This window comes from Ranitomeya variabilis, chromosome 1, assembly GCF_051348905.1.
Source record: "Ranitomeya variabilis isolate aRanVar5 chromosome 1, aRanVar5.hap1, whole genome shotgun sequence".
Classification (NCBI taxonomy): Eukaryota; Metazoa; Chordata; class Amphibia; order Anura; family Dendrobatidae; genus Ranitomeya; species Ranitomeya variabilis.
The window spans coordinates 342,160,825-342,185,856 of NC_135232.1; the positions used below are offsets into that span (position 1 = coordinate 342,160,825).

Consider the following 25,032-nt stretch of genomic DNA (forward strand, 5'->3'; position numbering starts at 1 on the left):
ATTACGTCACGGCTTGCTGTGATTGGTCGCGTCGCGGTCACATGGGCGGCGCGCGACCAATCACAAGCCGGGACTTCAAGTAAGGAAGTTAAAGCGCGAATTTTAAGCAAACAACGCTGCCGGTTCCCTCGGTAAGGTGCAGGCTGCGTCGGAGAGGTGAGTATAGCAATATTTTTTATTTTAATTCTTTATTTTACACATTAATGTTGTTTCGATACCGATACCCGATACCACAAAAGTATCGGATCTCTGTATCGGAATTCCGATACAGCAAATATCGGCCGATACCCGATACTTGCGGTATCGGAATGCTCAACACTAGTTACTAACGGTAATGTTTGAGACTGTAGTCCCAGCTCTCTTCAGGTATTAGACCAGGTTATCCCATATAGTTCTGGGCTGATTCCTGACCTTTCTCAGAATCATCCTTACCCCACGAGGCAAGATTTTGCGCGGAGCCCCAGACAAAAGAAGATCGATAGTCATCTTGTGTTTCTTCCATTTTCTTATAATTTTGCCAACAACTGTTGCCTTCTGACCAAGCTGCCTTCCTATTGCCCTGTAGCCCATCTCAGCCGTGTGCACATCTACAATTTTGTCCCTGGTATCCTTAGACAGCTCTTTGGTCTTGGCCATTGTGGAGAGGTTGGAGTGTGATTAGGTGTGTGGACAGGTGTATTTTATACAGGTAATGAGTTAAAATAGGTGCAATTAGTAAAGGTAATGAGTGCAGAGTAAGAGGCCTTCTTAAAGAAAAGTAGGTCTGTGAGAGCCAGAATTTTTGCTGATTGGTAGGTCAAATACTTATTTAAAGCAAAAAATTACAGACCTCTTCATTCTTTGTAGCTGGGAAAACTTTCAAAATTGGCTTATTTTCCCCACGGTATATAATGGTGTGAAAAAGTGTTTTCCCCCTTCCTGATTTCCTATTCTTTTGCATGTTTGTCACACTTAGGCTATGTGCACACGTTGCAGATTTTGATGCCTTTCCGCAGCATTTTCGGATGCTCGGAATTGCATCAAATCTGCAGTGCAGTGCACAAGCACTGTTAGTCAATGGGAAACTGACAATTGGTGTGCACATGCTGCGGAAAAAAAACATGCAGATTTGCAGCGTTTTATTTTCTGCAGCATGTCAATTCTTTTTGCGGATCTGCAGCATTTCAGCACCCATTGACTTCCATTGATTCAGTCAAATCTGCAGCAAAACCGAAGGTTTAAAAAGATCTGCGGTTTTGCTGTGAAGTTGGGTGTGAGAAACGCTGCAGATTGGGAGGAGGAAGAGTGTGTGGGCGGAGTGTGGACGGAGACTGTGTGTGTGCGGAGAAGATGTGCGTGTCTATGTATGGGTGTTTGTGTGTATGTCTGTGTGTGTGTGTGCATGTCTGTGTGCTGGTGTCTGTGTGTGTGAGCGTGGGGTCTGCGGGTGTGTGCTGGGCTGTGTGTGTGGGGGTCTGTATGAATTCAGGCATTGTCCGATGGGACTGATAGTCCCATCTGGCTATGCCTGCTACAGTGACAGCTAGCCAATGATGGGACAGCAGTAGTCCCATCATCCGGCTACTGTGTTTAAGTGTTAAAAAACACACACATACAGTACATACATATATAGTCTACAGTATACTCACCATACAGCTAATCCCCGATGCCTTCGATCATCTGTAAAAAATAAAATAATAAACCAACAGTATAGTCCCTGATCCGATGTAATCCATTTAATAACGAGAGTTCCACGATGATCTCCCGTGGAGAGCTGTCACATCGGCAGATGTGAATGCTCTCCAGGGGCTCCGGTGATACAATGACGGAAGGTATCCTTCCGCACTGTATCACTCTTGCGTCAGAGGTCGCTGTCACTTGCGGCGCCGCTGCATGGGAAAATTCTGACGCAGCAGTGCCGTAAAGTCAGAGCCTTGAGTGTCCATTGAACACTCAGTGATAACACTGCCAGAGCCATTGTCTCCTGTCAGTGTGTCACTGGAGGCCCTGTAGAGCAGTCTCATGTCCTGATGTAACAGCACTATAGGAGAGATCATTGTGGGACACTCATTATTAATTGGACTACATCGGACCAGGGAGTATTTGTGTTGGTTTATTATTTTATTTTTTTTGCAGAAGATTGAGGACATCACATGGATTAGCTGTGCAATAAATATGGGAAAAATGTATGTAGCGTTGTATTTCATTAAAATACTTTATTCTGGCTGTGTGTTTATATAACCTTTTACCAACTATAGGATTAGTAATGGATAGGTGTCTTATTGACACCTCTTCATTACTAAGCTGGCTTGATGGTGACATCAACCCCACAAATATTACTCCTTATGACACTGCTACGGGGCAATGGGAAGACAGGATAAGTGTCATAATTGGGGCATCTTAGAGATGTGCTGGTGTTTGTAGCCAGGGGGCAATAACCATGGTTCCTTCCAAGGCTATGAATATCAGCCCGCAGCTGTCTGCAAAGCCTTTTCTGGCTATTAATTATAGGGGAATCACATGTCATTTTTTGGGGGGTCCCCTATTTTAATAGCCAGTAAAGGCTAAATATATAGCTGCGGGCTGATATTCATAGCCTGGGAAGATCCTTGGGTATTAACCCCTTCCTTGGCAATAAGCATTGGCCCCCAGTCCCTGGCTTTCCTTCTCTGGCGCAGAAAATTGAACAAGAGCCCACACCATTTTTTTTGAAACTTTTTTAAATTAAACAGATACTGTGTCTAAGGCCGGGGTCTTACTTGCGAGAAACTTGCACAAGTCTTGCACCTCAATCCTCGGCACTGCCACCGGCACTCAGAACCTGAGTGTGAGCTACATGTATTTCTATGCATTTGAACACTCCGGTCCCAAGTGCCAGCAGCAGTGCCGGGTATTGATGCGAGAGACTCATGTGAGTTTCTCGCAAGTGTGACCTCGGCCTACCAAAGATTTTATGTGTGTGTGTGGAGCGCCCGCTAGGGCCATGGGGTACTCGGGCCAGGTCCAACGGTTCTTAAAGGGGGATTGTCATGGCAGCAGTGACTGTCTGTGGCCCTGGGCATCCAATAAAAGTCAATATTAAGGGGGAGATAAAGTTTATGGGGGATGTGTTTGTGACGCCACCCATGGTGTTCGGCAATAAAGAGATGGCCGATGCTGCTTAAGGGGACCGCTGGGATCGATGGTGACCCAGCTGAGTTGGTACAGCTCTCCATGGGTAGAGGTAGGCCCCAGGACAGTTATGGTGTTAAATGTGATGGTGGTGGTCGTAGTGCAGGGCAGGTGGCACATCAATAATTCAGAGGACACATCAGGGTGCAGTTTCCACACTTTACTCACAGTTCTTTAGGCAATCCCCAGCCGGGTGCTGTGTCATCCGGGTCTGTGGTCCAGTCAGCTCTCAGGTAATTCGGGGTACACTTTGCCAGAAACCCCTTCTTATGTTCTTTCCCTGGCCGTCTCACTGTGCTGGCTCACACCTCTCTTGCCCTGTGCCTTCACACACAGTATCCCAATCCAGAAGCCTCGGGTCTTGTCGGGCAACACTCTCTGTTGGTCCCCTGGATCCTGTAAAGCTGCCTTTTCAGCGAATGTGTGTGGCTGTGGCAGTGGCACATACAGATGCCACAGTGTCCGGCTTGCTAGCTGAGCCTTGTAGTTCTCCACTAGTCGGAGGCCAGTTTCCCCACTGCGACCTGGTCCCTCCACCCAGCTACGTTCGGTGTGGATTCAGGCCCCACTGATGGATTTCTCACCAACCGTGCCCCTAGGACCCTTTCTTCCTCTCTCTCTCTCTCTCTGGAGCTTCTCTCTCTCCTTGTTTTCTCTCTCTGTTCTCTGGTGCTGGGACGAGCTCCTCACTGCTCAAGTCCCCAGCTCCAACTCACTAATTCACTAACTCCTCCCTCCTGTTTCCATGACCACTCCACTCTCTTCACCCGCACACTCTACGTAGTTCCTCCCAGGCCTATAGAGGTCTAATTTTGGATGCTAGTTTGTGGGTACAGGGTAGTGTCCCCTCCTTACCCGAGAGCAGAGTACTACATCTCTGGCTGAGGTGCAGTACCTCTGTGGTGACTGGAACCTCAGGGGCACCACATTCTCCCCCGTTAAACACAGCACGTCTGCGGGCTGTAACGGGGTGAATAAAATGTTAAAAACATGCAAACATTTTTCTGAATTGCAATTCAACAGGTAGAATGGTATAACTATTTCTTCCCTTTATGGGAGGTATTGCACTTACACGTTGCAATAAAATAACAATAACCTAAAGCAGCTCAATCCAGTTCAGTAAATTACAGTGAGGTCCCGAGCCGGGTACTCTTCTCACTGTCCTAAGTGCAATATGGGGGAACCCGTCTCAAACCTCCAATGTAGGCTCTGGGCGTGACTACAGGGCATAGCTCGTCACCTCGTTGGACCACTTTTTCGGCCATGCCAGATGTTTTTTGTTCTTTGGTCTTTTGTTAAAGACATAGTGTCCTACTCTGACTCTAAAGGGGTAATATAAAACCCACAAGGAGCACATTAAGTGCTAACTTTGTACAATAAATGGTCTGACCACTCACCGTCCATGACGACATTGTATTTAAATTTTACAAGCACTCACTCTAACTTATTAATAAGGCACATATTAACACACATTCTTAACTGTTTTCATACCTAACCAGGTTAACTAACTATCTATTTACATTTACATTCTGCCACCTCTCACTTTCTCTTCTAAGGCAGTTCGTTAGGCCTGCAGCCTTCTGAGCAAAGAAGTTCTTCCAATTTGGGTAGCTTCTGCTAGCAATAGTCCTCCCAACTGATGGTTTCTACATGGTTTTCTCCCGCTTGGGCTTCCCCTGGAAACCTCATCAAATCCGTTCCCTGGTGCTCTCACCGGATAACCACTCTCTTTCTATGCACCTCCCAAGACATGGGTTCCGGCTGCAGCGGAGCCACCAGTCTGTCTCCGATGTCTGTTGTCTGGTCCCAGGCTATGTTTTTAAATGCCTGGCCGGGTTTTAGGGCTGTCGGGGGTTTTAAGGGTCAAACTAAAGTTTCATCGGTTACCGGGGCAACGTTGGTACCTTTTTCCTCTCTGGTGCCGGTCTCCTCCTCTGGGGTCACGGATGTTGGTTGTGAGACCGTCCACTGCTCGGTCACCTTGTCCAGCAGGGCTTCCCGCCATTTTGTCATCGTGTTGACCTGCATCTTTTGTTGCTGACGGCCCAGCTCCTTTTAGTTCGGCTCTCAGGAAGTCCGGGTCCACCACAGGCAGCTGGTCTAAGGCTTCTTTTCGGCTGCCGCTTCCACCCCACGCTTCGGTGCTCTCCGACCACCACTGGCAGTGGCACCCACCGGCTTCCTTGTCGCCTCTCCTGCAGCACACTTTCCTGTGTATCCACATGTGCTCCATCGGTTCTCCACCCTTTGTGTGCTGATCCTTTTTCCTGCCAGCCATGCCAGGAGTGGATCCCTCTGGCTGACGGACAAGTCCTTTTTGCATTGGTCTTTACAGTGGGTGGGTACGGCTTTTGCACCGTTTGTTAACCCAGCCCACGATAGGCGCACAAGACCCGGATCGGTTCATCCTGTTCGTGGTGCCAAAATGGAGTGCCTGCTAGGGCCGTGGGGTACTTGGGCCGAGTCCAACAGTTCTTAAAGGGGGATTGTCATGGCAGCAGTGACCCGGTCCATGGCCCTGGGCGTCCAATATAAGTCAGTATTAAAGGGGAGATAAAGTTTATGGGGGATGTGTTCGTGACGTCAACTGTGGTGTTCGGCAATAAGGAGATGGCCGATGCTGCTTAAGGGGACCGCTGGGACCGATGGTGACGCAGCAGAGTTGGTACAGCTGTCCACGAGTAGAGCTAGGCCCCAGGGCAGTTATGGTGTTAAATGTGATGGTGGTGGTCGTAGTTCAGGGCAGATGGCGCAGCAATAATTCAGAGGACACATCAGGGTGCAGTTTCCATACTTTACTCACAGTTCTTTATGCAATCTCCAGCCGGGTGCCGTGTCCTCTGGGTCTGTGGTCCAGTCTGCTCTCAGGTAATTCGGGGTAAACTTTGCCAGAACCCCCTTCTTATGTTCCTTCCCTGGCCATCTCACTGCGCTGGCTCCCATGTCTCCTGCCCTGCGCCTTCACACTAAGTGTCCAAAGCTAGCAGCCTCAGGTCTTGTCGGGCGACGCTCTCTATTGGTCCCCTACATCTTGTACGGCTCAGCTACCTTTTCAGCGAATTTGTGTGGCTGTGGCACATACAGATGCCACAGCCTCTGGCTGGCTAGCTGGGCCTTGTAGTTCTCCACTAGTCTGGAGGCTGGTTCCCCCACTGCGACCTGGTCCCTCCACCCAACTACGGTCAGCGTGGATTTGGGCCCCACTGGTGGATTTCTCGCTACCCATGCCCCTAGGACCGTTTCTTGCTCTCTCTCTAGAAATTCTCTTTCTCCTCCTTGTTTTCTCTCTCTGTTCTCTGGTGCTGGGATGAGCTTCTCACTGCTCAAGACCCCAGCTCCAACTCACTAACTCACTAACTAACGCTTCCCTCCTATTTCCATGGCAACTCCACTCTCCCCACGTACACCCTCTATCTAGTTCCTCCCAGGCCTATAGAGGTCTAGTGTTGGATGCTAGTGTGTCGGTACTGGGTAGCGTCCCCTCCTTACCCAAGAGCGGAGTAGCACACCTCTGGCTGAGGTGCAGTACCTTTGTGGTGACTGGACCCTGAGGGGCGCCACATATGTGTCTTTATTTAATTCTTTATGTACCATTTTATTATGTTTATTACTAAACATCGGGCTTGGTATTATCTATCTATCTATCTATAGCTATATCTATCCATCTATCTATAGATAATCTATCTATCCTCTATAGATAGATATATCTATAGATAGATAGATCTATAGATAAATAGATACATCTATAGATAGAACGATAGATAGATAGATCTATAGATAGATATATAGATAGATAATACCAAGCCCCATGTTTAGTAATAAATATTATAAAATGGTACATAAAGAGTTAAATAAAGACACACACACACACACATAAAATTTTCATTAGGCCAAGGTCACACTTGCGACAAACTCGCACCTCAATACCCGGCACTGCCGCCACCAGGGACCATATTGTGAGCTGCATGTACTGTATTTCTATGCATCTGAATGCTCCAGTCCCAAGTGCCAGCAGCAGTGCTGAGTATTGATTTGAGAGACTCGTGAAAGTTTCTCGCAAGTGTGACCCCGGCCTAATGAAGATTTTATGTGTGTGTATGTCTGTATTTAACTCTTTATGTACCATTTTATTATATTTATTACTAAACATCGGGCTTGGTATTATCAATCTATAGATATATCTATCTATCATCTATAGATAGATATATCTGTAGATAGATATATTTATCAATAGATAGATAATTGATCTATAGATAGATAGATCTATAGATAGACAGATAGATCTATAGATCTATCTATCTATAGATCTATCTATCGAGCTGTCTATATATCTATCTATTTATTTGTCTATTTATTATCTATCTATCTGGATGTGTAAACATTATTCTTCAATGGAGTATGTAAATGAAGAGGCTGGACAAGAAATGACATCACAATTCTTTTTTTTGTTTGTTATATAATAGATCTTTATTTAGCCTACAAAAAGCATACAAATCCGCATGAAAAAAACCTCATGAAAATCTGCACAAAAAAAGCATCAAATCCATGTGGATTTTTACCTGCGTTTTCTGCCAAGAGATGCAGAATCTGCGCAGAATATTCCACAGGCAAATCTACAATGTATGCACATACCCTTAAAGGTTTGCGATCACCAAACAGATTAAAATATTAGACAAAGATAGCACAAGTAAAGACAAAATGCAGTTTTTAAATGAAGATCTTTATTATTAAGGGAAAAAGAAATCCAATCCAACAGGGCCCTGTGTGAAAAAGTGATTGCCCCCTAAACCTAAAAACTGGTTGGGTCACCCTTAGCTGCAGCAACTGCAATCAAGTGTTTTCGATAACTGGCAATGAGTCTTTTACAACGCTTTGGAGGAATTTTGGCCCACTCATCTTTGCAGAATTGTTGTAATTCAGCCACAAGGAATGCGACACTTATAACCCATGTCCTAGATACGTCTGTGTGTGGTGGTTCTTGAAGCAATGACTCCAGCAGCAGCCCACTCCTTGTGAGTCTCCCCAAAATTTTTGACTAACCTTTTCTTAATAATCCTTTCAAGGCTGCGGTTATCATGGCTGCTTGTACATCTTTTTCTACCACACTTTTTCCTTCCACTCAACTTTCCATTAATATGCTTGGATACAGCACTATGAACAGCCAGCTTCTTTAGCAATGACCTTTTGTGGCTTACCCTCCTTGTGGAGTGTGTCATTGACTGCCTTCTGAACATCTGTCAAGTCAGCAGTCTTCCCCATGATTGTGGAGCCTGTTTAAACAGACTAAGGGATCTTAGGAAGCGTATGCAGGTGTGTTTTGTTACTTATTCTAATTTACTGAGATAATGACTTTTGGGTTTTTATTGTGAAGAAACAGATGATTGGCCTCGGGGAGACCAAAACATCCAACACCGCGGAGACACCATCACGTGTTTCTCAACGCAGTGATCCAGAACACTGCCCCCATCCCTTATGGGAAATATGCAAATGCATGTAGGATAGCTGCGGAGACACCATCACGTGTTTCTCGACGCAAGCAGTGAATAGCCAGACCTTTCCCCGGGAGGGAACAACCACGGGAAGGGCAGCATCCAATAAAGGAAAACATCCAATACAGGAAAACCACCTATGCCAAGCATGGTATCCATCCACAGACAGCTGTTTCGGCTTGTTTGCCCCTCATCAGTGTGGAGTAGGAATCTGGCTATTAGGAGCAGTGCCTAGTAAAAGGCTGTGAAGGAACAGATGATTGGCCTCGGGGAGACCAAAACATCCAACACCGCGGAGACACCATCACGTGTTTCTCAACGCAGTGATCCAGAACACTGCCCCCATCCCTTATGGGAAATATGCAAATGCATGTAGAAAAGCCACGGAGACACCATCACTAGTGTTGAGCGATACCGTCCGATACTTGAAAGTATCGGTATCGGAAAGTATCGGCCGATACCGGCAAAGTATCGGATCCAATCCGATACCGATACCCGATACCAATACAAGTCAATGGGACTCAAGTATCGGACGGTATTCCTGATGGTTCCCAGGGTCTGAAGGAGAGGAAACTCTCCTTCAGGCCCTGGGATCCATATAAATGTGTAAAATAAAGAATTAAAATAAAAAATATTGCTATACTCACCTCTCCGACGCAGCCTGGACCTCAGCGAGGGAACCGGCAGCGTTGTTTGTTTAAAATTCGCGCGTTTACTTGGTTACGTGAAGTCCCGGCTTGTGATTGGTCACGGCGGCCATGTTGCCGGGACGCGGACCAATCACAGCAAGCCGTGACGAAATTTCGTCACGGCTTGCTGTGATTGGTCCGCGTCCCGGCAACATGGCCGCCGTGACCAATCACAAGCCGTGACGTCACGGGAGGCTGGACACGCGCGCATTTTAAAATGCGCGCTTTTCCTTCCTCCCGGCTTGTGATTGGTTGCGCCGCGGTCAACCAATCACAAGCCGTGATGTCACGGGAGGCTGGACACGCGCACATTTTAAAATGCACGCGTGTCCAGCCTCCAGTGACGTCCCGGCTTGTGATTGGTCACGGCGGCCATGTTGCCGGGACGCGGACCAATCACAGCAAGCCGTGACGTAATTTCGTCACGGCTTGCTGTGATTGGTCCGCGTCCCGGCAACATGGCCGCCGTGGCCAATCACAAGCCGGGACTTCACGTAACCAAGTAAACGCGCGAATTTTAAACAAACAACGCTGCCGGTTCCCTCGCTGAGGTCCAGGCTGCGTCGGAGAGGTGAGTATAGCAATATTTTTTATTTTAATTCTCTCTTTTACACATTATTACATTAATGTTGTTGCGATACCCGATACCCGATACCACAAAAGTATCGGATCTCGGTATCGGAATTCCGATACAGCAAATATCGGCCGATACCCGATACTTGCAGTATCGGAATGCTCAACACTAACCATCACGTGTTTCTCAACGCAGTGATCCAGAACACTGCCCCCATCCCTTATGGGAAATATGCAAATGCATGTAGGATAGCTGCGGAGACACCATCACGTGTTTCTCGACGCAAGCAGTGAATAGCCAGACCTTTCCCCGGGAGGGAACAACCACGGGAAGGGCAGCATCCAATAAAGGAAAACATCCAATACAGGAAAACCACCTATGCCAAGCATGGTATCCATCCACAGACAGCTGTTTCGGCTTGTTTGCCCCTCATCAGTGTGGAGTAGGAATCTGGCTATTAGGAGCAGTGCCTAGTAAAAGGCTGTGAAGGAACAGATGATTGGCCTCGGGGAGACCAAAACATCCAACACCGCGGAGACACCATCACGTGTTTCTCAACGCAGTGATCCAGAACACTGCCCCCATCCCTTATGGGAAATATGCAAATGCATGTAGAAAAGCCACGGAGACACCATCACTAGTGTTGAGCGATACCGTCCGATACTTGAAAGTATCGGTATCGGAAAGTATCGGCCGATACCGGCAAAGTATCGGATCCAATCCGATACCGATACCCGATACCAATACAAGTCAATGGGACTCAAGTATCGGACGGTATTCCTGATGGTTCCCAGGGTCTGAAGGAGAGGAAACTCTCCTTCAGGCCCTGGGATCCATATAAATGTGTAAAATAAAGAATTAAAATAAAAAATATTGCTATACTCACCTCTCCGACGCAGCCTGGACCTCAGCGAGGGAACCGGCAGCGTTGTTTGTTTAAAATTCGCGCGTTTACTTGGTTACGTGAAGTCCCGGCTTGTGATTGGTCACGGCGGCCATGTTGCCGGGACGCGGACCAATCACAGCAAGCCGTGACGAAATTTCGTCACGGCTTGCTGTGATTGGTCCGCGTCCCGGCAACATGGCCGCCGTGACCAATCACAAGCCGTGACGTCACGGGAGGCTGGACACGCGCGCATTTTAAAATGCGCGCTTTTCCTTCCTCCCGGCTTGTGATTGGTTGCGCCGCGGTCAACCAATCACAAGCCGTGATGTCACGGGAGGCTGGACACGCGCACATTTTAAAATGCACGCGTGTCCAGCCTCCAGTGACGTCCCGGCTTGTGATTGGTCACGGCGGCCATGTTGCCGGGACGCGGACCAATCACAGCAAGCCGTGACGTAATTTCGTCACGGCTTGCTGTGATTGGTCCGCGTCCCGGCAACATGGCCGCCGTGGCCAATCACAAGCCGGGACTTCACGTAACCAAGTAAACGCGCGAATTTTAAACAAACAACGCTGCCGGTTCCCTCGCTGAGGTCCAGGCTGCGTCGGAGAGGTGAGTATAGCAATATTTTTTATTTTAATTCTCTCTTTTACACATTATTACATTAATGTTGTTGCGATACCCGATACCCGATACCACAAAAGTATCGGATCTCGGTATCGGAATTCCGATACAGCAAATATCGGCCGATACCCGATACTTGCAGTATCGGAATGCTCAACACTAACCATCACGTGTTTCTCAACGCAAGCAATGAATAGGATGTTTTCCTTTATTGGATGCTGCCCTTCCCGTGGTTGTTCCCTCCCGGGGAAAGGTCTGGCTATTCACTGCTTGCGTCGAGAAACACGTGATGGTGTCTCCGCAGCTATCCTACATGCTTTTGGGTTTTTATTGGCTGTAAGCCATAATCATCAACATTAACAGAAATAAACACTTGAAATAGATCACCCTGTTTGTAATGACTCTATAAAATGAGTTTCACTTTTTATATTGAAGAACTCAAGTAAATTAACTTTTTGATGATATTCTAATTTTGTCAGAAGCACCTGTGTGTGTGTGTGTGTGTGTGTGTGTGTGTGTGTGTGTGTGTGTGTGTACAGACACACACGCACAAAGTGCATTATAATCATCTATGTAGAATGATAACACAAGAGCAAAACAAAATTAGAGTATAATCCAAAATATTAAATAAATTAATTTTATTGAAAGACACAGGACTTTTTTTAAACCATTAATTTAAAATACAGAGTCTACTCAGCACATTAGAGGAGCAATGTGGAGCAAATAGGTAATAAAATCCCAAGATTATACATAAACCAGATAAAATAATGAAATCAATGTCATTGAGGTCCATACAATGTAAATACAAGTGGAATACCTTTAACAATGGAGTCACAATAGTGGCCAGCAATAAAGGAATCTTCATAAAAAATAATCCAAATCTTGAACACAAACCATGCAAAAAATCACAATATGGACATATGGCCAAAAAATGTTAGTCAGAATGCTCCCCGTCTCCCCAACGCACTTTTCATTTAGAACTTCATCAGGAGGTGTGTGTTGGGGGAAGGATGGAGCAGATTAAATAGTCCTGACTAGCCAATCAATAGGGCCCATGTGAAAGTGTCTACACGTGTTAAAGCCGCCACATCACAGCTGTGAAAACAGTCACGAAGCTCCCCGTGACAGGGTGCATGCACAGTCAGCCTCCACCCCCAAGAAGGATTCTCCACTCTGTGGCCTGGGACGCAAGCCACCCATCATCGGGGAGACGACGCGTGTGTACTACGCTCCCTTGTCTGCGTCACAGAGAACAAGGGAAGAGAACAACCACGCATGCTCACCGGGGACTCCGCGCTGCTAACCCTGCACTAGGTGAGTATGTGAATAATATAAACCATGAGTCTTGCGGCCATGAACTACAAGGGCAATGGATGGCATGAACATAAGCCACCACAGAGTCTGAATATTTAAATTGAAATGGGCCAAAAATAATACAATAATTACAAAACTGCAAACATAGTATATTGGATATACCAGCAATGAACAAATAAGTGAACTCAGTAAATAATGAGCCTTGCGCAATAAAAAAAACAAGGCAATGAATTAAACACATCTAAGCCACCGCATGGACATCTATGTAGAAGCCTTTTCCTTTCTGGGGTTCTGCAGCCGCATTTTTTATTTCTTCCTTCCAGTCACATAAGTCTGTCAAGTGACTGTAAGGTCCTGGAAGGATCTTCAGTCTTTGTTGAGATTGAACAGTGGAGGAAAAAGCATCCTTGTTATATGTTCAATTTCTCTGTCTGTCCCTGCTAAAGAATGATAGCACTGTTTAATTCAATCAGCTGAGTCCTGCTACTGCTCACTTACACTGGGTGCCAGCACAGGGAGTCTGAAGCAAGATGCATGGGTAGGGTGTGTCAAAAACTGGGGGTATGGTGTTTATTGTGATGTTTTGCCCAGTCTCTGCCAGACAGGAAAACTCTAGATGGGGTGTGAGCAGCTCCTCCAGAATCAGGAAAGAGCTGGTTAGATCCCCAAGTGTGGTATCTAGGCAACAGTGCAGAATGCTGACAGGGAGTATATTGCAACCTGTCAACATTCTGCAGCCTAGGTACACACTCATAAATAGCGCATACTACTCCTTTAACGTATATAGCATGGACTTGAGAGATTATGCTTAGAATTGTGTTAACTGCTTTATCAAGACCATTTTTTCTACCATGTTCTCTTTAAATAGCCCAAACCGCATTTGCTAAGATCTACAGCACTTCCCGTACTTACTGTATATTTATACTTCTTTGATATACTGAAAAAAAACAAGTTTTCAAGCTAAAAGAAATTTTCTCTCAGAAAAAACTTTGACGTTTTAGTTTTTATTTGATTTACAGTATATGCTGATGGCTACCTTGACTTCAAATATATACTAATATTTTTCTTTCCATGGGTATGACGCAGTATGGTCAAAGGATGTGGTAATGCTTAGATGTGCAGTTTTGGATGTGTGAAAAGTTTAGTCAGGAAATTCTCAATCTTTGATATAAATTTTGAAAACTTCAGGGGCAGCCTAATTATTAGCAATCTTTATGGCTATATTTACTACCAAAATTATTGTCGATCCTCAAGAATCTCAACACAAACAATTTTGAAAGCAAAGCACAAAAATAATAATTAATATTTTTAGAACCTTCATCTTTTCTACTAAAGAATTGTTATATTTTTTAAGAATAGTATATACTTCTAAAAATCTAAACATGCAAACTTAATGGTACTACTAAAGAGAATTTTAAATAAAATCGAACAACTGATCATCTTTGAGCAAACAAAACCTTTATTATTGTTAGTCTCCAGAAAAACAATTATTTACTATATTCTTATTACATCATCACCGATCCTCCACCAAATTTCACAGTGGGTACAAGACACTGTGGCTTGTACACCTCTCCAGGTCTCCATCTAACCATTAGATGATCAGGTTTTGATCTGGGGATGCTTCAGCAAGGCTTGAATTGGGCAAGTTAATCTTTGTGAAGGACGTATGAATCAAGTCGCATACAAGGTTATCTTGAAAAAACTGTTGATTCCTTCTGCTCAGGCAATGTTCCCCAACTGAGGACTGTTTTTTCCAGCAGGACAATGTGCCATGCCACACAGTTAGGACAATTAACGTGTGGATGAAGGCCCACCACATCAAATCCCTGTCATGCCCAGCCCAATCTCCAGACCTGAACTCCATTGAAAACCTTTGAAATGTAATCAAGAGGAAGATGGATAGTCACAAGCCATTAAACAAAAAAGAACTGCTTACATTTTTCTAACAGGAGTGGCGTAAGGTCACCCAAAAGCAGTATGAAAGACTGGTGGAAAGCATGCCAAAACGCATGAAAGCTGTGATTAAAAATCATGGTTATTCCACAAAATATTGATTTCTGAACTCTTCCTGAGTTAAAACATTACCATTGCTGTTTCTAAATGATTATGAACTTGATTTTTTTTTTTTTGCATTATTTGAGGTCTGCAAGCAATGCATTTTTCTGATATTTTGACCATTTCTCATTTTCAGAAAATAAATACAAAATTTATTGCTTGGAACTTTTAAGACATGTTGTCAGTAGTTTATAGAATAAAAGAACAATCTACATTTTACTCAACAATATACCTATAAAGAGAAAAATCAGACAAACTGAAAATTTTGCAGTGGTCTCTTAATTTTTGCCAGAGCTGTATATATATACAGCTCTTATTAGGTATTTACCTATTTATTTATTTCATTTTTTTTTCTTTTATACTGTGAATGACACTTGATATTTTTACAGGGAATAATCCTGAAGCTGTCCCGGTTCATCCCCTCCTCTAGGATTAATATTGGCACTTCTTGGATTCATTAGTAATCCTGTTTTTTCTTTTGATTTCACTTTTGTTGGTTGGCACGGGCTTTCAGGTCACTTTCTTGTTTTCAACCACTGTTTGGTGTTACACATTCTGGTTATATGGAGATGTACAGCCGCGTATGATATTTTATTTGATCTGATGTTTTACAATGTGAACTAAGTTTAGTTGATGATGCTAATCACTAGTTGTTCATCTTTTCTTAACGTTCATAGACTTCATTGACAAAGGCAAAGATTGACGAAACGTTGGAAAAAAATGATGTCTGTTGTCCTATGATGTCGGCTGTTAATTAATAAATTCACAACTTTTTGGAAAATTGAACATATTGTTGACTGAGTGCCGAAGGTTACTTTTTTGCTATATATATATATATATATATATATATATATATATATATATATATATATATATATATTTTTTTTTTTTTAAGAGAAAATAATCTATCTATCTATATACACACCAGCTGAAGTGCCCAGCATTGCCCGGGCAGAGTAACTAACTGTGGTTAGTTATAACAAATTATAATGATAATCCTCCATCCCATATTCCCGTGCCCATATACCCATCATACATAGCCTCCATCTCATAGTCCCGTGCAAGTATACCCAACATACATAACCTCCATCCCATAGTCCCATGCCCATATTCCCATTATGACATCATCTTCGCCATGGCAACCATTCTGACATCATCATCTTCATGGCAACCTATTATGACATCATCGTCACCATGGCAACCATTTTGATGTAACTGTCACCATTGCAACCTATTATGACATCATTGTCGCCATGGCAACCATTATGACATCCTCTTCACCATGGCAACCTTTATGATATCATCGTCACCATGGCAACCATTATGACATCATCATCGATACATACACATATACACTCACTTTTACATACACTGCTTAAAAAATAAAGGGAACACTTAGGCTAGTTTCATATTTGCATTTAAAAACACAGCGTTTAAAATGCAAACGCAGGTGGTGAAAAAACGCATGTAAACGCGTGCAAACGCTGCGTTTTTTAGACGCATGCGTTTTCTCATGCGGTAAAAAAAACGCGGCGTTTTGACGCGTTTACATGCGATTTTTCCTGCGTTTGCGTTTTTGAAACGCATGCTGAGAAGTGTGTGACAGCTGCCAATCATCAAAATTAGGGTTGAGCGAAATAGATCGGCCAATTTCAAAAGTCGCCGACTTTTGGCAAAGTCGGGTTTCGTTTTTTTTTTATATATACTGTATCTATAATATAACGCTGGGAGCGTCACTCTGTCCGAAGCCTTTATAGACTGCGCAAGCGCAAGCGCCGGCGCAGTCTGGACCCCACAGAGTGACGCTCCTAGGAGATCGCGGTATGCGTAAGCGCTGAACGCACACTGCGATCTCCAATGGAGAAGCAGGTACGAGCCAGGACGGTGAGTATATTTACCTGTCCCGTTCCACTGCTGCGCGCTGCTCCATCCTCCACCTGCGACGTTCAGTTCAGAGGGCGCGATGACGCGCTTAATGCGCCCCGCCCTCTGACTGAACAGTCACAGGCAGAGGACCCCGGAAGACAGAGAGGCGCGCAGCAGTGGAACGGGGGACAGGTAAATATAGCAAGTGTCGGGGGCGTGAGCTAGCGGCGACTCCGGCACCTGACCCCCACAGCGCTCCGGTGTCCCCACCTGCTCAGGCCCCCAGCACTCGGCGCCCAGCACAGCCGCCCGCACTCTCAGCACCACCCCACACAGCCGCCCGCACTCACCACCACCACGCACAGCCGCCCGCACTCACCACCGCCACGCACAGCCGCCTGCACTCTCACCACCGCCACGCACAGCCGCCCGCACTCTCACCACCGCCACGCACAGCCGCCCGCACTCACCACTGCCACGCACAGCCGCCCGCACTCACCACCGCCACGCACAGCCACCCGCACTCACCACCGCCACGCACAGCCGCCCGCACTCACCACCGCCACGCACAGCCGCCCGCACTCGCCACCGCCACGCACAGCTGCCCGCATTCACCGCCGCCTCGCACAGCCGCCCGCACTCTCACCACCACCACGCACAGCCGCACGCACTCATCACCGCCACGCACAGCCGCCCGCACTCACCACCGCCACGCACAGCCGCCCGCACTCGCCACCGCCACGCACAGCCGCCCGCACTCAGCACAGCCACGCACAGCCTCCCGCACTCAGCACAGCCGCAGGCACTCAGCACAGCCGCCGGCACTCAGCACAGCCGCCGGCACTCAGCACAGCCGCCGGCACTCACCACCGGCACGCACAGCCGCCGGCACTCTCAGCACCGCCACGCACAGCCGCCCGCACTCAGCACCGCCACGCACAGCCGCCCACACTCAGCACCGCCACGCACAGCCGCCCGCACTCAGCACCGCCACGCACTGCCGCCCACACTCAGCACCGCCACGCACAGCCTCCCGCACTCAGCACCGCCACGCACAGCCCCCCGCACTCAGCACCGCCACGCACAGCCGTCCGCACTCAGCACAGCCACGCACAGCCGCCGGCACTCAGCACAGCCGCCGGCACTCAGCACAGCCGCCGGCACTCAGCACAGCCACGCACAGCCGCCCGCACTCAGCACAGCCGCCTGCACTCAGCATCGCCACGCACAGCCGCCCGCACTCAGCACAGCTGCCCGCACTCAGCACAGCCGCCCGCACTCAGCACTGCCAAGCACAGCCGCCCGCACTCAGCACCGCCACACACAGCCGCCCGCACTCAGCACAGCCACGCACAGCTGCCGGCACTCAGCACAGCCACGCACAGCCACCGGCACTCAGCACAGCTGCCGGCACTACGCACAGCCTCCCGCACTCAGCACAGCCACGCACAGCCTTCCGCACTCAGCACAGCCACGCACAGCCGCCGGCACTCAGCACAGCCACGCACAGCCGCCGGCACTCAGCACAGCCACGCACAGCCGCCCACACTCAGCACAGCCACGCACAGCCGCCCACACTCAGCACAGCCGCCCGCACTCAGCACAGCCGCCCGCACTCAGCACAGCCGCCCGCACTCAGCACAGCCACGCACAGCCGCCCGCACTCAGCACAGCCACGCACAGCCGCCCACACTCAGCACAGCCGCCCGCACTCAGCACAGCCACCCACACTCAGCACAGCCGCCCGCACTCAGCACAGCCTCACTCGGGCAGTAGAGCCGGAGAGAGAAAGATGAGAGCAACATATGGCAGAATGGAAACGGGAACAGGCAGAATGGGTGCAGCACATTACAACAGAATGGGGGCGCAGGATGGGAGCAGCACATGACAGAATGGGGGCGCAGGATGGGAGCACCACATGACAGAATGGGGGCGCAGGATGGGAGCAGCACATGACAGAATGATTGCGCACGATGGCAGCAGCACATGACAGAATGGGGGCGCACACATGACAGGATGGGGCGCAGGATGGGAGCAGCACATGACAGAATGGGAGCACAGGATGGGAGCAGCACATGACAGAATGGGGGCGAACACACATGACAGGATGGGGGTGTAGGATGGAGCAGCATATCACAGGATGGGGCGCAGGATGGAGCAACACATGACAGGATGGAAGAGCAAGATGGGAGCAGCACATACCAGGATGGAGACCATATACCAATATAAATGCTCGCCACCCGGGCGTAGAACGGGTTCAATAGCTAGTATGTATATATATATATATATATATATATATATATATATATATATATATATATATACATATATAATTGAGACACATATATATATATATTTATATTTACTTCAGCGCTATATAGCAGAAAAGACGTATTGCTGTCTATGTAAACGCATGCGTTTTTAAGCACATGCGTTTGGTTGCGTTTTAAACGCATACATTTCAATAGAAAAAAACAAGAATACACACTGATGAGCCACCCCCCGCCATCAAGGTGATAAAGGGATCCAAACCCTAACCCTACCCCTAACCCTACCCCTAACCCTGAAGCCGGTAATTCAATTGCCGGCTTTTCATTTCTCCTGCCTAAACTTGACATGATATGAGACATGGTTTACATACAGTAAACCATGTCATATCCCCCTTTTTTTTGCATATTCCACACTACTAATGTTAGTAGTGTGTATGTGCAAAATTTCGGCGCTGTAGCTATTAAATTTTAGGGTTAAATCGCGGAAAAAATTGGCATGGGCTCCCGCGCAATTTTCTCCACCAGAGTGGTAAAGCCAGTGACTGAGGGCAGATATTAATAGCCTGGAGAGGGTCCACGGTTATTGGCCCCCCCCTGCTAAAAACATCTGCCCCCAGCTACCCCAGAAAAGGCACATCTGTAAGATGGGCCTATTCTGGCACTTGGCCACTCTCTTCCCACTCCCGTGTAGCGGTGGGATATGGGGTAATGAAGGGTTAATGTCACCTTGCTATTGTAAGGTGACATTAAGCCAGATTAATAATGGAGAGGCGTCAATTATGACACCTATCCATTATTAATCCAGTTGTATGAAATGGTTAAAAAAAACACACACAATATTGCAAAGTATTTTAATGAATTAAACACACAGGTTGTTGTAATATTTTATTGCTCTCTCAATCCACCTGAAGACCCTCGTTCTGTAACAAATTAAAAATAATAAACCAACAATATACATACCTTCCGTAGATCTGTAACGTCCCACGATGTAAATCCATCTGAAGGGGTTAAAATATTTTACAGGCAGGAGCTCTGCTATAATGCAGCTGTGCTCCTGCCTGTAAACCCCGGGGAATGGAGGTAATGTAGGTCAATTACCTATAGTTACCTTCAGTCGCGGTGATGCGCCCTCTGCTGGATGTCCTCATATGACGTCGAGCGTGGGAAAAAGTTCCTGTGACATCATGTCTCGCACCATCCACCAACGTCACGTTGCACCACAGACTGTCCAGGAGCTGGCGGATGCTTTAGTCCAGGTCTGGGAGGAGATCCCTCAGGAGACCATCTGCCGCCTCATCAGGAGCATGCCCAGGCATTGTAGGGAGGTCATACAGGCACGTGGAGGCCACACACACTACTGAACATCATTTCCTTATCTTGATGCATTTCCACGGAAGTTGAATCAGCCTGTAACTTCATTTTCCACTTTGATTTTGAGCATTATTCCAACTCTAGTCCTCCGTGGGATATTAGTTGAGTTACGTTGATCATTTTCAGATTTCATTATTTAATATCTAGGATGTGGGATTTTAGTTTTCCCTTATTTTCTGAGCAGTGTATATAGAAGATATATATATATATACAGTGTGAGTATGTAAGTATATATATATATATATATATATATATATATATCTATATAATTGTCTGAGGGTCACTTCCGTCTGTCTGTCCTTCTGTCTGTCTATCTGTCTGTCTGTCTGTCTGTCACGGTTATTCATTCACTGATTGGTCTCGCCAGCTGCCTGTCATGGCTGCCGCGACCAATCAGCGACGGGCACAGTCCAGAAGAAAATGGCCGCTCCTTCCTGCCCGCAGTCAGTGCCCGCTCCATACTGCCCTCCAGTCAGCGCTCACACAGGGTTAATGGCAGCGTTAACCGACCGCGCTATGCCGCGGTCGGTTAATGCTGCTATTAACCCTGTGTGACCAACGTTTTACTATTGATGCTGCCTATGCGGCGTCAATAGTAAAAATATCTAATGTTAAAAATAATAATTAAAAAAAATCGTTATATACTCACCATCCGTTGGCCCCTCAGATCCACAACAGGCCTTCCCTGCTCGTGACGCTCCGGTAACCGGTCCATGCTGCGATCTCGCGAGATGATGACGTGCGGTCTCGCGAGACCGCTACATCATCATGTCGCAAGACTGCAATGCAATCTTCAGACCGGAGCGCGCGACGAGCATCGGTAACCGGCTGCTTCGATCCTGAGGCTCCGGAAGGTGAGTATATAATGATTTTTTATTTTAATTCTTTTTTTTAACAGGGATATGATGCATACTACGTGGCTGGGCAATATACTACGTGACTGGGCAGTATACTAAGTGGCTGGCCAATAGAATACGTGACTGGGCAGTATACTATGTGGCTGGGCTATATACTACGTCACTGGGCAGTATACTATGTGGCTGGGCAGTATACTATGTGGCTGGGCAGTATACTATATGGCTGGGCAGTAAACTATGTGGCCTGGGCAGTATACTATGTGGCTGGGCAGTATACTATGTGGCTGGGCACTATACTATGTGGCTGGGCACTATACTATGTGGCTGGGCACTATACTATGTGGCTGGGCACTATACTACGTGGCTGGGCAATATACTACGTGACTGGGCAATATACTACATGGCTGGGCAATATACTACGTGGCTGGGCAACATACTACGTGGCTGGGCAATATACTACGTGGCTGGGCAATAGCATATTCTAGAAAACCCGATGCGTTAGAATCGGGCCACCATCTAGTGTGTATATATATATATATATATATATATATATATATATATATATATATTACAGTGCACAGTGCTCCTTGGGATGTTTAAAGTTTTGGAAATCATTTTGTATCCGAATCCAGCTTTAAACTTCTCCGCAACAGTATCACAGACCTGCCTGTTGTGTTCCTTGGTCTTCGTGATGCTCTCTGTGCTTTAAATAGAACCCTGAGACTATCACAGAGCAGGTGCATTTATACGGAGACTTGATTACACACAGGTGGATTATATTTATCATTAGGCATTTAGGACAACATTGGATCATTCAGAGATCCACAATGAACTTCTAGAGTGAGTTTGCTGCACTGAAAGTAAAGGGGCCAAATAATATTGCACTCCCCACTTTTCAGTCTTTGAATTTCCACAAAAATTTAAAATAACCAATAAATTTCATTTAACTTCACAATTGTGTTCCACTTGCTGTTGATTCTTCACCAAAAATTTACATTTGGTATCTTTATGTTTGAATCATGATATGTGAGAAAAGGTTGAAAAGTTCTAGGGGGCCGAATACTTTCACAAGGCACTGTATAAGTTCAAATCACCCCCCTTACACCCCATTCAAAATAAAATAATAAAAACTGAAACATACACATATTTGGTATACCTGTGTTCAGAATCGCCCGATCTATCAATATAAAAAAATAATTAACCTGATCGCTAGACTGCATAACGAGAAAAAAAGTCAAAACACCTGAATTACGTTTTTTTGGTCGCCGCAACATTGCCTTAAAATGCAATAATGGGTGATCACAAGGTCATAGCTGCACAAAAATGTCAGCTCGGCACGCAAAAAATAAGCCCTCACCCAACCCGATATCACAAAAAATGGAGACGCTATGGGTATCAGAACATAGTGCTTTTTTTAACTTTGGAATTTGTATTCACCACTTAGATAAAAAAGAACCTAGACATGAGTGGTGTCTGTGAACTCGTAATGACCTGGAGAATCATAATGGCAGGTCAGTTTTTGCATTTAGTGAACCTAGCAAAAAAGCCAAACAAAAAACAAGTGTGGGATTGCACTTTTTTTTTACAATTTCACCTCACTTAGATTTTTTTTTCCCTTTTTCCAGTACAACGTATGTTAAAACCAATAGTTTTGTTCAAAACAAGCCATATTGACCAAAAAATAAAAAAGTTATGGCTCTGGAAAGAAGGGGAGCGAAAAACGAAAATACCTCCAGGTGTTAAGGGGTTAATAGCAATAGATATAGTCCATCTGTCTTTTGCAATAAAGCATCTAATAAGTGTGTGCGATTGTCATTGTGAAAGGGCAAGACAAGGGGAGTAAGAGAAGAAATGGAGATCTCATATTTTGTATGGTGGATCCTTTATCATTAGTAGAGATGAGCTAATTTGATCGGGTCCCTACTTATTCGGCAAGCTTACCGAATATGCTACAGCGGGAACCCAGATACATGGAGCACGCTGGCTAATCAGCTGTTCCGAGCCGCAGCTGCATGTGTCGTGACTGTGTGACAGTCACAAACAGGCTCTCCATACATATGTTGGGACTGTGACACAGCCGCGACACATGCAGCTGTGGCGCCAAACAGCTGATCAGCTGGCGCGCTCCATGTATCCAGGTTCCCTCTGCAGCTTATTCGGTAAGCGCTATAGCATGCCAAATAAGCAGGAACCCGATCAAATTTGCTCATCTGTAAATATTAGTTGTATATAGAGGTGTTACCTGCCATTGTAATGTTACTTTGGATAATGAGGAAACTGCTGTAAACTGTTCTTGAAAGAATAGAAGTAAGAGTCTACAAAAAGCCCCTATGGCTAGAATGAAAATTGTAAGATTTTTAATTTTGTTTTAATACAAATTGTGGTATAAAAAAGAAAATTACCAAAATACTTTGAAAAATATTTTTGATAAAAAGAAAACTGATTTAAAAATAAATAATTTTTTCTTGATACATTCTTATATCCACCTTAATTATCTGTGCATGTTAATTGCACATATATGTGTCCAGACAATTGCATTGAGATGTTACACATGCAGCGCCCCAGAGTCTGGTCGTTGCAGTAACGTCGCTCTTCCGCCAGGGGGAGTGATGGTACGTCTGATTGTACTAAAAGAGTTCACCTTGCCAGGTATCACAGTCACACATTACACTTCACACTCCGGCCGCCAGGAGGAGCCAAAAGGTCCTATCTACTAGGCCACTCCTCACACATGGGAAAAACTGGGGGTTGGATAGAAAGTTAGGGAGAAAGCAATCTGGGAGAGTTCGGGAGAGGACCTGTCAGGGGTGGAATCCTGACAGTGGCCTAGCACAGGACAGATCGTTATGGAGCCGTGCCTGCACCTCATTGCGGCGGCATCTTAAGAAAGGACACGAAGCGAAGTATATTGTGGAGAAGTGAGAAACGAGATCACAGCCCAAAGGCGATAGAACCAGAAGGAGTCGTGCCCCAAGATCGGCAACATCCTTCTGAGGCGCGTAGCCGGTGGCCGGAGCACCGAGGAAGTAATAGGCTCTACGCATTACTTTGAACTACGGCAGGGCAGTTAACTCTAGGTTGGCTGTCTCACCTTTTCACCTAATGAAGACAACGGAGGCAATTGTGGGAGAGGGGCGTCTCTAGGGTCCCTATAAAATAACTCCAGGCCTACCCCGTCATACGGGTGCATCCTATCCATATCATCTGGGGGACGGAGAGAGAGAGAGAACAGAAACCTACACGACAGTTGTGAGGACTATCCCGTGGTGCTCAGCAGGGAGGTACTACAACACACAGGCACTGGTAGGAAGGCCACTGATTTCCACCTGCAAAGGGAACTCTGGATGTGCCTTTGAACCGGCCGGTCTCAGCCAGCCCTGTTAGCAGTGCTCTGGATTGCGGATGCCGAAGCCTTCAGTAAAAAGGTAAAGAGACTGCAACCCTGTGTCCTCGTTATTTACTGTGACCTACACCGTCACCTACATCTTTAATTGGGCGCTCCTTAGCAGGGCCACGGACCGGGTCAGGCCACCGTGACATCCCCAGAACCCAGAACCGAGAGACCCGGTACCGAGTACCCCGCTGCCCTGCGTCTGGGGGCCGCTCCAACTTGGCATCACAAACAGGATCTACTTAAGCCTGAAGATCAGGTCATGTGTGCCTTGGAACTGTGACTGAATTGTGCTTGAATCGTGATTTATTGCAAAGACTGTGTATTGCTATTTGTCGCCAAAATCCGCCATTGCCGCGCCGTGTGGAGCACGAGGGGAGGAGCCATAGCTTCATGGGCGGAGCTGGCCGAAAAGAGCACGAGGCAAGAAGACGCGGTGAGGTGCCGATTCTGGAAGAGGAACCCCGACTTCCACCAGGTTAGGAGAGGGGAGGA

At 46.5% G+C, this 25,032-nt stretch overlaps 1 protein-coding gene across 1 annotated transcript in view; it reads left to right on the top strand.

Annotated features, from left to right (window-relative positions):
- The window catches only part of AOPEP (aminopeptidase O (putative)), an 837,890-nt gene that overhangs the window by 497,899 nt on the left and 314,959 nt on the right, over positions 1-25,032 (top strand). The gene's annotated exons all lie outside the window — the stretch shown is intronic.